Source organism: Triticum urartu, chromosome 3 (genome assembly GCF_003073215.2).
Source record: "Triticum urartu cultivar G1812 chromosome 3, Tu2.1, whole genome shotgun sequence".
Lineage (NCBI taxonomy): Eukaryota > Viridiplantae > Streptophyta > Magnoliopsida > Poales > Poaceae > Triticum > Triticum urartu.
In genome coordinates this window covers 131831161-131848373 of record NC_053024.1, presented here as the reverse complement: position 1 = coordinate 131848373, position 17213 = coordinate 131831161, and positions in this window count along the sequence as shown.

Below are 17213 nucleotides of genomic sequence, written 5' to 3'. Positions count from 1 at the left end.
CTCTTGGAGTGGTAGCGGGAGAATGTCCAATGGTGACAAAGGGTTGAAGCCGTAGGCGACCTCGAAGGGGGACTTGCCGGTTGTTGAGTGTCTTGCTCGGTTGTAGGTGAACTCGGCGATAGGTAGGCACTCCTCCCACTCCTTGATGTTCTTCTTGATGAGTACTCGAAGTAGAGCAGAGAGTGTGTGGTTGGTAACTTCCGTTTGGCCGTCGGTTTGTGGATGATATGCCGTGGAGAAAAGTAGCTTGATTCCGATCTTGGCGCATAGGGTCTTCCAAAAGTAGCTAAGGAACTTGACGTCGCGGTCCGAGACGATCGTCTTTGGCACTCCGTGTAGGCACAATATTTCCCTACAAAAGAGAGTAGCAACATGTGAAGCATCGTCTATCTTGTTGCAAGGAATGAAATGTGCCATTTTTGAGAAATGGTCCACAACGACAAATACCGAATCCTTCCCATTTCGAGTCCTAGGAAAACCAAGTACAAAGTCCATGCTAATGTCTTCCCATGGTTGATGTGGAATTGGTAGAGGCATATAAAGGCCATGAGATTGAGCTTTGGGCTTAGCTTTGCGACATGTAGAGCATCGGTTGGTGAAGCGATTGACGTCACGAAACATCTTGGGCCAATATTAGTTCTTTGAGAGCAGAGAGAACGTCCTGTCGCGTCCAAAATGTCCCATTAAGCCTCCTCCACGAGATTCCTGCAAAAGCAACAAACAAAGAGAAGACTCGGGGATGCAAAGTCTGTTAGCTCTCATAAGATATTCATGTTTTATGTAATAGCGTTCCCAAGAGGTGAGTGTCAAACACTTGGCATAAGGAGTAGCAAAAGTAGGATCATGCTCATACAATTCTTTGATATGCTCAAAGCCAGTGACATCCAATTCAAGTTGAGTAACAAGCATGCATATGCGAGAAAGGGCATCCGCCACAATGTTTTCTTTACCTTTAATGTACTTGATGACATAAGGAAAAGACTCAATAAATTCACTCCATTTAGCATGTCGCTTGTTCAACTTGGTTTGGCCCTTAAGATACTTGAGCATTTCATGATCGGTATGAATGATAAACTCATGAGGGCGAAGATAGTGTTCCCATTCATGCAAAACGCGGGCTAAAGCATATAGCTCTTTGTCATAGATGGGGTAATTGAGTTGCGCGCCGGAGATTTTCTCACTAAAGTAAGCTATGGGGCACTTCTCTTGCGTTAACACACCTCCTATGCCATTACCGCTAGCATCGCAATGAATTTCAAAGGGTTTGTCAAAGTTGGGTAAAGCAAGCACGGGAGCATGAGTAAGCAAATTCTTAAGCTCATTGAAAGCGGTATCTTGGGATGGTCCCCAAGCAAAAGGCGCATTCTTCTTGCTAAAAGCACGCAAAGGCGAAGCAGTGGTGCTAAAACCTTTCACAAAGCAACGATAGAAACCCGCAAGGCCAAGAAAACTACGCACTTGATGCAAATTAGTTGGTTGTGGCCAATTCTTTATAGCATTGATCTTGGACTCATCAACATGAACACCCATAGAGGAACCAACAAAACCCAAGAAAATGAGCTTGTCAATGCCAAAAAGGCATTTCTCCATATTAGCATAGAGGTGCTCTTTTCGAAGAGTTTGCAAAACGGTTCGAACATGGGTGACATGATCTCTAAGAGATTTGCTATAAACAAGGATATCATCAAAGTAGACCACAACAAATATACCATCGTAAGGGCGAAAGACATGATTCATGAGACGCATAAAAGTACCCGGTGCTTCCGAAAGACCCATAGGCATGACTAACCACTCATACAAGCCAAACTTGGTTTTGAAAGCGGTTTTCCATTCATCACCCTCTTGTATGCGGATTTGATAGTAACCACTCTTAAGATCAATTTTAGAAAATATAGTGGCACCACTAAGTTCATCAAGCATATCATCTAGGCGTGGGATGGGATACCTATAACGAACGGTGATAGCATTGATAGGTCCACAATCGGAGCACATGCGAAAGCTACCATCTCGTTTTGGCACAAGAATGACTGGGACGGCACAAGGGCTCAAACCTTCACGCACATGTCCATGGTCTATGAGATGTTTTACTTGCCTTTGTATTTCTTTGGTTTCTTCGGGGTTGACGCGGTAGGGAGCTTTGTTCGGAAGCGGTGCTCCGGGGATGAGGACGATGCGGTGCTCAATGCCTCGTAGTGGAGGTAGTCCCGGAGGTAGCTCGTTGGGGAAAACATCGTGAAATTCCTGCAAAAGAGAAGACAACACTAGAGGAAGAGTGTGAGAAGTGTTAGTTTGTGGTGCATTGTCCTTGCACACAAGGACGTAGTGTAGGACACTAGATGGGTTCTCACACACTCCTCTTATCTCACTTTTGGTGGCAAATGGGACTAAGTTCTTCTTTTCGCTCATCGTGGAGGTTTTCGATTTGGGCTTGTGGAGCTCACTCTCTTTTTGGTGGCTCGCTCTCTCACTATGATCTCCACAATGGGTGGCTTGCTTGTCGGCGATCACTTGGCTTGGCGACATTGGACGAAGGAGGCATTCCTTGCCCTTCATCTTGAAGATGTAGTAGTTTGTTCGGCCGTTGTGGATGACTCCTCTATCAAACTGCCAAGGGCGTGCAAGGAGAAGGTGGCAAACAGTCATTGGCACGATGTCGCACTCCAAGGTGTCTTCGTAGGCGCCAATTTTCAAAGAGACTTGTACTCGGTGCTCGACTTGGATAGTGCCGGAGTCGCTAAGCCATTGCACTTTGTATGGATGTGGGTGCTTCGTATTGGGAAATTGGAGCTTGGAGCAAAGTTCTTCACTTGCGAGGTTATGACAACTCCCTCCATCGATGATGACCTTGACGGATCGTCCATTGATGCCGGCCTTAGTGTGTAATATGTGGCATCTTTGGTCTTCTTCTTGGTGATGTTGGAGAGTCAAGACTTTGGAGACAACAAGAGCGGGACTTGAATCTTCATCGCAAAAGACTTGTTCCTCTTCATCGTTCACTTGCCGGTGCATGCCGACTTGCTCAAGAGCGTCCATTTATCCTTCACTCATCGAGTCGTATGTGCCGTCGTCGTTGAGGATCATGGTTCGCTTATTGGTGCATTCGTAGGACTTGTGGCCTCGGCCTCCGCATGTGAAGCATTTGAAGGAACTCGTCTTGATGGTCTCATCGGTTGGAGTGGATGAGGATGAAGCTCTCGGCTTGAAGTTTCTCGTAGTAGGAGGATGACTTGGAGTTGACAAAGCTTTCTTGGAACTCGACTTGTCGATGTTGCTAGTAGAAGGTTTGGTAGATGGTGTTGGAGTCGTTGAAGCTTGGTTGTTGGAGAAGCCGTATGACTTGGATGAGAACTTGGCATACTTGAAATCATCTTGCACTTGGCATTCCGCTTTGCTAGCTTGATGCACTAGCTCGATGAGGTTTGAGTATGGTTAGAAGTCGGCGATCTTCTTGATAGGATGGTTGAGTCCGTTCAAGAAACGTGCCATAGTTTGCTCATCATCTTCCGTGACATTAGCTCGTATCATGGCAATCTCCATCTCCTTGTAGTACTATTCAACGCTCTTGGTTCCTTGCTTGAGTAGTTGGAGTTTCTTGAAGAGCTCGCGGTTGTAGTAGGTAGGCACGAAGCATGCTCTCATGACATCCTTCATTTGCGCCCAAGTAGTGATGGGTGGTTCACCTCTTGCCTCTCGGCGCTCGATAACTTGTTCCCACCAAATGAGGACATAGTCTTGGAACTCAAGGGATGCCATCGCGATCTTCTTCTCTTCGTCGTAATTCTGCAAACGAAAGATCTTGTCAACTTTCAATGCCCACGATAGGTACTCTTCGGGATCGTTGCTTCCATTGAACTTGGGCATGGTGAACTTGAGCTTGCCGTAGCATTGCTCTTCGTTGTGTTGGGGTCGGGGATGATGACGGCCATGTTGTTGATGATTGTCAAGCTCGTATTGCTCTTGGTGAGGAGGGTTGTCAACCTCATGTTGCTCTTGTTGTGGAGGATTTCCATTGTCGTCATGCTCTTGATGAACTTGATGTTCTTGGCGAGCTTGTGGAGGAGCTTGTCGAGCTCGAGGAGGAACTTGAGGAACGTGACGGTGCACGCAAGCTTGATGTTGTCGTTGGTGAAGTTCTTCGTGAAGTGCTTCCTCTTGTTCACGGACTTGTCGGCCTCGGTTGGCTACGGCTCGACTTGAATCTCGTAGGGCTTGTTGCGCCGCAAGTGCTTAAGATTCACGGAGTTGTTGTTCTTGGCGTTGTGCCTCGGCATCTTGTGCAACTTGTTGTAGGCGCGCTCGCTCTTCCTCTTCAAGTTGGCGTTGTCGTTGCCGTTCGTGTGCTAGCGCAAAAGCCTCTTGGATTTGACGTTGTCGATGCTCTTGAGAGTCGGTGTCGCGTAGAGGATTGAGGCTTGCTTGACGATCATTGCGCGCGGCACGGCGTAGAGTGTTCGATGTCGGTGTACTTGAGCCGGAGAGGGTGAAGTCGGAGTGTCAACTTGTAACACGCACGATGCGGCTATATCTCCCACGTGTCAGAGCACGACTTAGAGGCATAACCGCATTGTAGGCATGTCGCAAGAGGGAAAATCTTTACACATCCCATGTACTGAATAAGAAAGAGGTACAGAGTTGGCTTACAATCGCCACTTCACACAATACATAAATATAGTATTACATCATCCAGATACAATCAAGGTCCAACTACGGAACCAAAATAAAGACAACCCCAAATGCGTAGATCCCCGATCGCCCCAACTGGGCTCCACTACTGATCAACTAGAAACGAAACGACACAACGAACAAGATCTTCATCGAGCTCCCACTTGAGCTCCGCTACGTCATCTGCACTGGTATCAACGGCACCTGCAACTAGTTTTGGAAGTAATCTGTGAGTCACGGGGACTCAGCAATCTCACACCCTCACGATCAAGACTATTTAAGCTTATGGGTAGGAAAAGGTAGTGAGGTGGAGTTGCAGCAAGCACTAGCATATATGGTGGCTAACTTACGCAAACGAGAACGAGAAGAGAAGCAAAGCACGGTCGTGAACTAGAAGTGATCAAGAAGTTATCCTGAAACTACTTACATTCAAGCATAACACCAAAACCGTGTTCACTTCCCGGACTCCGATGAAAAGAGACCATCACGGCTACACACGCGGTTGATGCATTTTAATTAAGTTAAGTGTCAAGTTCTCTACAACCAGACATTAACAAATTCCCATCTTCCCATAACCGCGGGCACGGCTTTCGAAAGTTCAAACCCTGCAGGGGTGTCCCAACTTAGCCATCACAAGCTCTAATGGTCAATGAAGGATATTCCTTCTCCCAGGAAGACCTGATCCGACTCGGAATCCCGGTTACAAGACATTTCGACAATGGTAAAACAAGACCAGCAAAGCCGCCCGGATGTGCCGACAAATCCCGATAGGAGCTGCACATATCTCGTTATCAGGGCACACCGGATGAGGCAGACGTCGGGTTGGCATAGACCCTGGTTGCCCAGGGGGCGCCGGACATCGCTTATGTTGGACCAACACTTAGAGAAGCACTGGCCCGGGGGGGGGGGAGGGTTAAAATAAAGATGACCCTCGGGCTCCGGAAACCCAAGGGAAAAAGGCTAGGTTGTTAGTGCAAATGTAAAACCAAGGTTGGGCCTTGCTGGAGGAGTTTTATTGAAGGCGAACTGTCAAGGGGTTCCCATTGTAACCCAACCGCGTAAGGAACGCAAAATCAAGGAACATAACACCGGTATAACGGAAACTAGGGCGGCAAGAGTGGAACAAAACACCAGGCATATGGCCGAGCCTTCCACCCTTTACCAAGTATATAGATGCATTACTTAAATAAGAGATATTGTGATATCCCAACAATAATCATGTTCCAGCATGGAACAAACTCCATCTTCACCTGCAACTAGCAACGCTATAAGAGGGGCTGAGCAAAGCGGTAACATAGCCAAACAATGGTTTGCTAGGACAAGGTGGGTTAGAGGCTTCACATGGCAATATGGGAGGCATGATATAGCAAGTGGTAGGTATCGCGACATAGCAATAGAGCGAGCAACTAGCAAGCAAAGATAGAAGTGATTTCGAGGGTATGGTCATCTTGCCTGCAAAGTTCTCCGAGAAGACGAAAGCTTGATCCTCGTAAACGTACTCAACGGGTTCCTCGATCACGAACTCGTCTCCCGGCTCTACCCAATGCAATAACACAAGACAAGGAAACCACAATCAACCATGGTGCAATGCGCAAGCAACATGATGCAAAGCATGGCATGATATGCGGGATGTGATATGCAATGCATATGCATGCTCCGGAAGGAAAAGATTGAACCAGGCCTCAACTTGGCAAACCAAGAGTGCCTCTGGAAAGATGAGTTGATTTCGGTCGAAATCGATATAAAGATCACCGGAATCGGATCCACGGTTCGCAAATGGCAAGCAAAACAAGAATGGCACAATTCTGCGATTAACATCATGATGCTATCTAGAATGCAACAAGAAACTAAGCTACTACACTCCAACATACCAACAAAGCATATGGCAGTGATCTACTCAAGATGCTTGACAAAAGATGAACACTGAGCTATGGCTAAATCACACAAGAGCAGGTTCAAACAAGCATGGCAAAAGTGCAAAAGATATCAGCATCACAGACTTAGAGAAAATACTAACATGGCAGGAATTAACATCAGGAAGCAATGTCTAGATCAAGATAACAACATGCTACAGGAACATAACATAGCAAGCAAAGGCATGTCATGAATCTACTCAAAGCATTCCTATAACAAAAGTCCCTTACTGACCATAAGCCAAAAAGGACCAGAAGATATGATGGCACCCATGTAAACATAGCAAGTTTTGTTAACAGATTCAGACTTAGCAAAAAAACATGGCATGGCATAAACAGAATTATGAAGGCATGCTTGTGAGCTCGATGCACTCAACACAAGGAATTGCATGACAAGCTAAGCATACTACCCGCAAGAAGACATGATCAAGAAGCTAACCATGGCAAGAACAATCTCATAGCATGCATGGATCAACTACAACAACCTTGGCAAAATTGATTAACATGTAAACAATCTGCCAGGATCATTTTATAGAAAAAGTAGAGCAAGATTGATTCGTGCTAGGGCACTCCATAAATGCAAAAAAGGGCATGGGTGGATAGATCATAACAATATCTCAAAATCATCCTTACTGAACATGCTCAAAAGAGGCATGGATCACTCTGTAGCAACATGAATACATGGCATAAAAATAACAGCAGGGAGGAGACTTAGTGAAATTCTAAGTCCCCGAAATCAGCAACATCACGAGAGCTACTTTGCATGCTTGTGCTAGTCACCACATTGATCACAAAAATAAATGGCATACACCCCTGTAAAGATGGCATGGCATATAACAAAACACATGTAGAGCTCATGCTCATATGAAGCACACAATAATCATGGCAAAAATGACAAATGCTCATAAACTGATAAGAATCAACACCTAACATTATGAAGCACTCTTGCATCAACAATTAGGGCATCAAGATGGACTCAAACAAGCATGGTGCAATGGAACAAAATGAAGAGGACATCATGATGAACATTTTGATATATCATGCATGCAAAACGGAGCAGCGAGCACAAAGTTATGGCATGATGAAGGTAGCCACAAAATATTGGAAACTTCGGGGACTAGAGAAATTTAGACCTCGCGGGAAAAGTCAACGGGGCGAAGACGACCAAGGACGAGGAGATCCAGGATGGCGGGGAGGCGTTTGGTACGCGGAACTCGTGGATCTGGTCCCGACAACAGGATCTCACCGGAGACGGCGACCGGAGACGACGCGGCGGCGGCCGGCGACAAGGAGGCGGAGGGAGGCGGCGGCAGACGGGAGCGCGACGCGCGGGACCGGCAAGCGGCGGCGACCAGGCCGGCGGCAGCGGCGCGCGGTGGTTGCGGTGGCCGCGACGCGCGGTGGAGGCGGAGGGCGCGGGGCATGCGGCGACGTGAATGGTGGCGGTGCTAGGCGCGAGGTACAGCGGCGAGGGGCGGTGCTACGGGAGCTGGGAGGCGCGGCTCGGCGCAGCCGCGGCGGAGGCTTGCCGGTGACGGGCCGCGGGCGCGGGGTGCGGGGGCGCGCGGTAGGGCGGCGGCTCAGCGCGGTCGGGCCCGGCGCGGCCCGGCGCAGGCCGGCCGTGGGCTCCGCGGGCCATGGCACGGTGGGGAGGTGGCTGAGGCGATGTGGCGGCGCGGGAGAGGCCGGGCGGTGGCGGCGGACATGTCCGTCGGTGGTGGGGAAGTGTCCGGCGGCGCGAGGGGAAGTAGACTAGGGTTTCATCCGCGAAATTCAGAAGGAGCCACATATATATAGGTAGAGGGTGCTAGGAGACTCCAAATGAGGTGCGGTTTTCGGCCACGCGATTGTGATCGAACGGCCGAGAGGATGGAGGGGGTTTGGATGGGTTTTTGGGACACTTTGGAGGGGTGTTGGGCTGCAACACACATGAGGCCTTTACGGTTCCCTGGTTAACCGTTGGAGTATCAAACGGACTCCAAATGGCACGAAACTTGACAGGCGGTCTACCGGTGGTGTAGTAAGGCCGCTTGGCAAATCTCGGTCTAATCCGAGAATGTTTAACACCCGCACACGAGAAGAGGCAAAAGGGGGCGCCGGAGGACATAGGAGTGTCGGATTGCAAAACGGACAACGGGGAAAATGCTCGGATGCATGAGACGAACACGTATGCAAATGAGATGCACATGATGACATGATATGAAATGCATGACACGCAAACAAATGACAAGGCAACAACAGCGAATAACTGGAAGACAACTGGCGCAACGGTCTCGGGGCGTTACACGACTTGAGCGGGTTCTTCTTGATGAAGATGAAGTGGAAGAAGAGCGGTTGAGCAACAAAGCCTGAATCTTGTCCATCCTTGCATCATTCTCTTGCTTGTAATCGTCGAGCTTGTGGTCAAATTAGTCCATTGTACGTTGCTTGGAGAGTCGCAAGTCGGCGGCGAGGTTGTTGATGCGTTCACTCATTGCTTGTTGCTCTTGATGCAAAGCATGTTGTGCACCAAAGAGGTGGCTCTTGGTGACGTAGGAGTTCATGTCGTCGTTGTTCCCAATGAAGAGTGGGTTGGTAGAAGTACTTGGCCTATCCATCATTCCAAGAAAAATGTGAGTGGTAGAAAGAGAAGAATGAATACCAAATGTACCTTGACCGAAGTTGAAAGTGGATCGATGATCACTCCAATGTAGGACAAGGAAATAGCACAATTGGTACTAGCTCTTGTCGGTTTCTCACACCTACACAAGTAAAAGCTTATGGTGGAGCTTGGTTAGGATGGTGACACAAAATTTGATGCAATTGTAAGTGAGCTTCAATAATGTTGGAAAAGATTCACAAGATGCAATGTAACAAGTAGACCAAGCATATAAGGTACACGGAAACACACACAAATAGATAAGTGGGGTTGGGCAACCAAGGATGAGCCAAAATGTGGAATCCAAAAAAATGCTCGTGTTGCACAACACTAGAGAGACGCTAGCACGATTGCACAATAGGCGGATACAATAACTTGTGCACAACGTACTTAGCAAAAATGCAACGACTTCTATCCCAAGTATGTTCTATGCAAGGTGTTTCTATGCGATGATACAAGATGATCGAGTATGACAATCTTAATGTTGTATGATGCTATGGTTCTTGCTTAAAATCTCTTCGCTTATCTTTCCTCTTTGCTTAAAAGCTTGTTTGGCTCTTTGGTGTTTGAGCTCTTTTCTCATGCAATGCTTGACGAACCAAGATAGCAATTGTGTATGCGATGACAACTTTGTGACACAAGAGATGATACCAATATATGCAACAATGATGTATGTATGCTATGGGAAGTATGATCACTAATGTGCACAAGTCTCATTGCCGTCAATACTCAAAGGCTAGTCTCAATGGGTAAGCAACGCGAAGGAGTAAGGCTATGATGGCTATCAATGTAATGGCAAGAATGATATGTCACGATACCAAGACGAGGTTACCGTTCTTGCTTATGGTATGGTGTCAAAATGTTGGACCGAATACCAAGATGTAGTCGAGGTGGTCGTTGTTGATGACGCATCCGTGGCGAAGATGAGCAGCAGTGATGTCGTTGTCGAACCGTACCTAGATAGCCGAAACACAAAAGGATACAGAACCACAACTCAAATTCTCAAAGCTCGAAGTGGCAACACGTGTCGGAGTGCGAAACGGGTAAGCAATGGTGGTGGTATGCGGAAGTGGTGATGGTGTATAGGTGGTAGGAGTGCGTATGCGGAAATGTGGGGTGGTGGTAGTGCAAACTTGAAAAAAATTCAGTTTCATCAGGGTTCGTCGGACGTCCGGGCTGGGTCGGACGTCCGGTGCCTGGGCGGATTTCGGGCACGGGATGAACTTCACGTGTTCGTGATGGGGATGATGAAAATGGTCAAATCCGGAGGATTTTGTGGCTGGGAAGGGTGGGGAAAAGGGGGAAAAGCTAGATCCACTCAAAACAAAACAAATCCATGGATCCAAACCAACAAAATCTCAACACACTAAAAAATCACAAAAAAAATTGGGGCTATTTTTGTGGGGAATTTTTGAATTAGGACGAAAAACAACAAAAACTAGGCTAGAAACACAACGGGGAGGCTCCGAAATCGTGATCAACGTGGCTCTGATACCAAGATGATGTAGGGTAGAACCCTAATCGCCCGATTTTTCATGAAAGGAGTGGATCCCGCGATGAACACGAAGAACACAAGGGGGGAAACGGGGGGAAACACAAGGGAGAACAAGGGAGAATCACTAAACCAACACAAGATAGTCACACATGTGCTAGATCCTCGGATACATAAGAGTTCACACGGTACACGATCAACTAGGGTCGATACAATGGTAGCCGGTCTTCTCCATGAGGAGGTCTTGACGTTCTTCTCCGCAAGGAGGTATTGAATCCAAAGGGATCTTCTCCGAAGAGGCCGTGGTCTCTCTCGAGGAGTAGATCCGATGTGGATGAGCAATGCTCTATCTCTCAAATGAGCTAAACCAATGCTAACCCTAGTTAGAAGGAATAGGAGGTCTATATATAGTCTTAGTGCAAAAGAGGGGGGTGAAGGGGTACATGGGCTGCGGCCCAACACGAAACAGCACACAGGCGTCGGACGTCCGGGAGTCTTCGGTCGTCCGGAGGTTCGCGAGGGTCCGGACGTCCGGTTCCTGTCGGACGTCCGTAGATTCGGCTCGGGTGGTCTTCGGTCGGACGTCCGGTCGGGGTCGGTTGTCCGAGGAGCGTCGGTCATCCGTGGAGCGTCGAAAGTCCGTAGTTTTGGCTCGGGTGTGGAAGTGTTGGAAGTTCGGCCTGGGTCGGACGTCCGGAGCCTGGAGGTCGTTGGACGTCCGGTCCTGGCCGGTCGTCCGGAGCCAGTAGCTTCTTCTTCATCACTTCTTCTTCTCCGTCTTCACGTCCATCTTCCTCTTCTTCTTCTCCTTGCTCCTTAGCTTCTCCATGGTACCTGAGTATGCACAATGTGTCCGTATGAGGTAGTAGCCATGTCTCATGTGCATCGAAGTGGAAACATGAGAGGAGTGATGTCACCTCGGTTTCGAGAGCTCTTGCGCATGCTCGTGTCATGGGTCGTCTAGGTACTTGGTGAGGCGATGGTAGGTCCATGGGGATGACCTTGGGATGCTCCGCATCAGATGCTCTATAGGTATCTCCGAAGGTGTTTGTTGGGTTGGCATAGATCGAGATTAGGATTTGTCACTCTGAGTATCGGAGAGGTATCTCTGGGCCCTCTCGGTAATGCACATCGTAAGAAGCCTTGCAAGCAAAGTGACTAATGAGTTAGTTATAGGATGATGTATTACGAAATGAGTAAAGAGACTTGCCGGTGATGATATTGAACTAGGTATAAAGATACTGACGATCGAATCTCAGTCAAGTAACATACCGATGACAAAGGGAATAACGTATGTTGTCATAACGGTTCGACCGATAAAGATCTTCGTAGAATATGTAGGAGCCAATATGAGCATCCAGGTTCCACTATTTTTTATTGACTGGAGAGGTGTCTCGGTCATGTCTACTGTGGCACCCCGGCTCAGAGAAAACCGGAACGCCCCGTATTCCAGCCCAGAGATCGAGGTGAAGTCTTCTGGAATACATCACTGCTTAGTATAGAACAAACCAGCTCTCTATTACAACACGAATATGAATACAAGGGTTCCGATATTACAATGAATAACATCGGTACGACGACACTACGCCAACCACGGTTGCTCTATACAAGCAGCATAACAACTCGAAGCAGCGGAACAACTACTGGCAGCGGAACAACGAACGATGATGATGGACTCCAATCCGCAGGGACTCTGGCTGGAACATTTATCCTAGCTCGTGCACACAGGAACCACACCAAACAAGCAAGCAATCCAAGGACGACCTGCAAACTGGCATGACACGCCAGGTCAGTACATTGAATGTACTTGTAAGCTCACAATAACCAGAAGCATTCAAGACAAACAACAGCATGGCAATTATAGGTTAAGCAAGAATTATCATGAGATCATCAGAAAAACATGGCATGAACAACATGAACATAATACTGATAGAACAATATGATCATGACATGAACATATAAATCTAATGATACTAGCATGCAACATGATGACACTATATGCACCATTTATTATGCTCGGGTTACCTCGTAACCAAACGGTGATCCTTCCAGCGATCACAACCATGACCAACAGCTTGTCTCAAACAGTGATCCTTCCGGCGATCACAACCATGACCAATACCTGGCCTCAAACGGTGATCCCTCCGGCGATCACAACCAACTTATCTCCTCATCGAATCGTGGTTGTTATTAAGCACATTATTATTATTATTATTATTACTGTTGACTCATAGTGTGACCAACTATAAACTGGGCCCTTATCCGCGGGCGCAGCTATCGATAGATTTAATATACACTCTGCAGAGGTTAGTACACTGTACCCACACTACGGAACCCATGGCCTCGCACTCCCATTCGGGTGGACCAACGGCGTTCCGAAAAAACCGATCAACTGCCATGACTCTCTCCCGGCCACTCCGACTCACTCCCCACTGGGCTAGTCCTGGGTGGCCCCGTGTCTACCAAAGACACCAACGACCACCATCGTGGCCAAACATAAATAGTCCCAAATGGGGACCCGGATCCATAACAACAACAATGGGCACACAAGGTTATGTCTTCTTACCGGGCCAGGGTACCGCACGCCCATAACCTTCCCTCGTTGGAGGCATCATCGAGAGGCATGACAATAGACCCAGTTAGGACCTTCCCATAAAGGTAAGCGTGGTTGCACCGGTCATTTCGATATGGTGGCACCATGACTCAGCCAACAGTTGTTCAAGTTCAATTTAATCTGGTTAAACTTGAATGCAAATATGCCGAGCCATGATAAAATACATTATGCAATTACAACGCATGAGCATGATATCAACATAATCATGAGAGAACCACATAACTATCCACCATATCAACAATGAATCATATCCAACTAAGCATGGCATACTGACTAGCATGAACATCATAAGTACATACTTCTCGAAACATAGCATGACCACTAGCATCAAAAATAAATATCATGCAAGAACATATCAACAATGCTATCATGCAAGCATTTAACCAATTGGATTTAATGGAACATGCATAACAACGGTACTCGGGACAGATGGCCATCATGCACCGAAGACCATCACCAACATCAACATACACTACTAGCAAGCATAAGAATATGAAAGGAATACTAGCAACTAGCAGTGCACGCTAACGAGGTGCATAACGACATGGCAAGAAAGTAAGCACTAACCAAGAATCACTACCGAACAATGATAACCATATTTTAAACAAGAAATAGTTAATAAATATTCAAGTTGAAATCCATGGCTACTGCATGACTATCATGCAAGTGGGTATTGTGGCTTGCCTGGGGTGACAGAGACTCCAGGAAGAAGTGCGGTGAAGCCGCGGAACAAAACACCGGACGATTTTCTCTCGGAGGGAGCTGATTAGAGGCAAGGGCAAAATGGTCATTTTCACTATGAGAACACCTAGTGAAAATGTTACCAAAAGATAGAGCTCGACGAGACGAAGAAGTGATCATTGGTTTCACCTTAATCGGAGCTACGGTTGCGGAGTTAGGTGTGGAAGAAGAAGGACCAATCTATGAATATTTTCATCACCAAAGGGTCCCCGAGTGGATAAGGCAGAGGCGCATATTAGAAAATACGCTTTCTGAGGTGAGAAAGTGCATTCCTGACCGCGGTATAAGGAAATACGTTTTCTAGAGGGGAAAACGCACTTTCGCGAACGAAGGGAAAGAATACGCTTTCGTCAAATGAAAACGTACTCGACGGAAACACGTTTCCACTTACGTGACGTGGCAGCGGCGGGGTCGATGGGTAGAGGATGACATGCGGGGCCCACCTTATCCTTCTCTCTCCTCCCCCTGTCTTCTTCTTCCTCCCATGCCTGGCCACGACAGAAAGCAGAGGAGGAGGACAGGGGCGCTGCCGGTGCTGGTCCCGCCGACTCCGGCCGCTCTAGGCCAAGGCGAGTGCACTGGCGGCTTCAGGGTGGCGCGCCGCACCCTCTCAGGGGGGAACCGGACGCCGGGGAGGATTGGAGAGGAGGGGAGGCCGCGGCGACAGAGGCGGACAGAGAGGCGGCGATGGTGATGATCTCCGGTGATGCAGGGCGGTCCGACGAGAGATGAGGGGGTAGAGAGGTTCGCCGGGACGCGGGGAAGGCGATGGTGGAGTCGGGAGGGAGAGAGGAGCATTGGATGGGCTCGGTCGGGGTGGTGGCCGAGAACAACGGCGACAGCCAAGCTCCGGGAGGCGCGGCCAGAGGGACTCTGGCGACGAACTGGTGGGGCGGGGAGGCTCTTTGGGAGGAGGGGAACACGCTGGAGGGGTCAGGAGGTGGAGAGGAGGACTAGGCTCGCCGGAAACGAGAAGACCGGCGATGGTCGAGGCGAACTCTGGCAAAAAGAGGAGGGGGGCGAGGACTCCGGTGGACTAGAGAGGCGAGGGAGGAGTGAATGATCTGCGGGAGGGGTCGAGGGTCCTATATATAGGCCCGGAGAAGGCTCTGGAGCTCACAAGCGATCTTGAGCAGTGCTCTAATGGAGGTCAGTGGCTGGGCATCGCACGAGCATGGAGCTAGCGGCTCATTTATGGCGAACCACGACGAGGCACCGATGCAGGGCGACGAAGTAGAGCACGGGCAAGCTCCAGGACATGAATGGAGGTCGAGACGAGGAGGGAGGAGACGAGCACAATGGTCGGACCGAGCCAGAGCTTGCACTGTGCGTGACGCCAACGTGATCACCACGATAACTGGTGCAAACGGTGCGTTCTGGCCGGGCCAACCATGTCCAGTAGATAGACCGTCATGCTCTTAGTCAAAATGAGGAAATAAATCGGTCCAGGGGCAAAGAAGAGATCCTCAGTTAGATCCAAAGTAAATCAAGAGGACGGTGCTTGTAAAACTCTCTGTGGTTAAACCAGCTAGGTAACGTGGTAAAGAGTTTGTCTGGCGATGATCTCACACTAAGGTGATTTTGATCACCAAAAATCAGACTAAGAGGAGGAGTTTGGATGAGGGTTGCTGTAGAAAGTGCAAAACTGGCCAGAATTAGGGATTTGGATGATACACTCACATACTTGATTGTCATGAGCTGAAATTTGGCAGACAGGGGTTGTATGATGGTATGAACCTGCTGTAAATATTTCATGCCATTTGGAAATACCAAAGTGGCACTTGCTTCACAAAGCTTCATTCTGGACAGAAACTTGGAAAAATTGCACAGGGAAATTGGATTAACTAATTGAGCTAAAACATGGTGGAGGGAGTTTATGTCGATTGAAGAATTCCCTAGAAAATTTTCAGCTTAAATGAAACAATATAAAATATAGTTGCTTCACAAACTGAAAATCTGACCAGAAACTAAGATTTGGAGCTGGGCTCACATAGATGAGTTACATGATCTCATATTTGGTGGAGAGTCATGATATGATCATATAAAGGACCTTGCGAAATTTTAACTCATTTGGATATGCCTAGCTTGTACTTCCTTCACAATCACCTCCCTCAGACAGGAACTTTGAAAAATTCCTCAGGAATATTTACTAGGCAAATTGAGTTGAATTTTGCCACAGGTCAATTATTTGGACGGGAAAAGATTTCCAAGAATTTTGGGTTCAAATAGGTAAAGATAAATAGCACTTGCTTCAGAATGTGCCATTTAGGACAAAATAGGAATGAATTTATTGAGCATGATGGGAAACATGGCCAATGATATATCTTGCCATATTTGAGGAAGATATTACCCAAAAAAATTATGAGAATTGTTTGGGAATTTTAGGAGTGACAGAAATATAGGTTGCTTCACAAACTAGGGTTTCAAGGGTTGTTCCTTTATCAGAAAAAGAATATTCCTAACAAAAGAATTCTAGGTTGGGTCAAGGATGGAAATGACATGATCTTGGGATGATGAAGAGGGTGACAAGCCACTATAAAACCTAGGAAGACATGATCTTCCCAAGTTTCAGAACCACATAGCCATGGAAAGGCAAAACAAAACAGGAAATCCAAGAAAATCAAAGGAAAAAGAAAAGGACAAAAATCCAGGCTGCTACGTCTGCATAGTTCTCGAACCCATAGGGTCCGCACGCTTAACGTTGGATGACAATTTTGTATTATATGAGTTATGTGATTTGGTGACCGAATGTTGTTCAGAGTCCCGTATGAGATCACGGACATGACAAGGAGTCTCAAAATGGTCGAGAGGTAAAGATTGATATATAGGACGATGGTATTCGGACACCGGAAGTGTTCTGGATGGTATCTGGTACTTATCGGGTCACCGGAAGGTGTTTCGGGTACCCCCGGCAATCCTATGGGCCATATGGGCCTTGTGAAGGAACACACCAGCCCACAAGGGGTTGGTGCACCCTATAAGGCTATAGGAGGAGGAGAAGGAAAGGGGGAAGGGCAAGGAAAGTCTGCATTAGGATTCCCACTCCCTTCCCTCACCCCCCTCTTTCCTCCCCCTTCATGCATACAAGGAAAGGGGGAGGCCGAATCTGGAGGACCCCAAGTAGGATTCCTCCTACTTGGGGCGCCCCTTGGC